This window comes from Passer montanus, unplaced genomic scaffold (assembly GCF_014805655.1).
Source record: "Passer montanus isolate IOZ18808 unplaced genomic scaffold, ASM1480565v1 scaffold916, whole genome shotgun sequence".
Classification (NCBI taxonomy): Eukaryota; Metazoa; Chordata; class Aves; order Passeriformes; family Passeridae; genus Passer; species Passer montanus.
Genome location: NW_024374546.1, coordinates 1 through 1,216, shown reverse-complemented (window position 1 = coordinate 1,216; position 1,216 = coordinate 1).

Below are 1,216 nucleotides of genomic sequence, written 5' to 3'. Positions count from 1 at the left end.
TGGGTTGAGTTGAGTTGAGTTGAGTTTCTGGAGTTGGGTTGGGTTGGGTTGGGTTGGGTTGAGTTGAGTTGGGTTGGGATGGGTTGAGTTGAGTTGAGTTGAGTTTCTGGAGTTGGGTTGGGTTGGGTTGGGTTGGGTTGAGTTGAGTTGGGTTGGGTTGGGTTGGGTTGGGTTGAGTTGAGTTGGGCTCAGTTGGGTTTGGGTTGAGTTGGGTTGGGTTGGGTTTGTTGAGTTCCGTTGGGTTGGGTTGGGTTGGGTTTGTTGGGTTTGGGTTGGGCTCAGTTGGGTTTGGGTTGCGTTGGCCAATCCCAGCCGGGCGGGGGAGGGGCCATCCGCCCATTCTCACCGCGCCGGCGCCATCGACCCCCAACGACCCCAAGGACCCTTCCACCATCACCGCCCAGTTCAACCAGTGCCCAACTGGCCAACCCTTCATCGACCAGTTCAACCATAACCGATGACATCATTGACGACCCAATGACCTCATCAATGACCCGATGACGTCATCAATGACCCAACGACGTCATTGACGACCCAATGACCTCATCAATGGCCCAATGACGTCATTGATGATCCGATGATGTCATCAATGACCCAATGACGTCATTGATGACCCGATGATGTCATCAATAAACCAACACCCGCACTGATGACCCAATGACGTCATCAATAACCCAACGACGTCATCAAAGACTCAATGACGTCATCAACAACACTATGACATCATAAATAACCCAGTGACGTCATCAAATGACCCAAAAACCCCAATGACATCATCAATGACCTCATCAGTGACCCAACGACGTCATCGATGAACCAATGACATCATCATTAACCCAATGACGTCATTGTCCACCCAATCCACGACCCGATGACGTCATCGACGACCCTCCCAACGACCCGATGACGTCATCGATGACCCCACCCCCCCCTTAGATTTCCCGCCGCGCCGGACCAAATCAACCCAACCCAAGTCAACCCAACAAACCCAACCCAACTGAACCCAATCCAACCAAATTTAACCCAACCCAAGTCAACTCAATAAAACCAACCCAATTCAACCGAACTCAACTCAACCCAACAAATGCAACCCAACTCAACCCAACCCAACTCAACCCAACCCAACCCAACCCAACCCAACCCAACTCAACCCATCAAACCCAACCCAACTCAACCCAACACAATTTAACCCAACTCAACAAAACCAACTCAACCC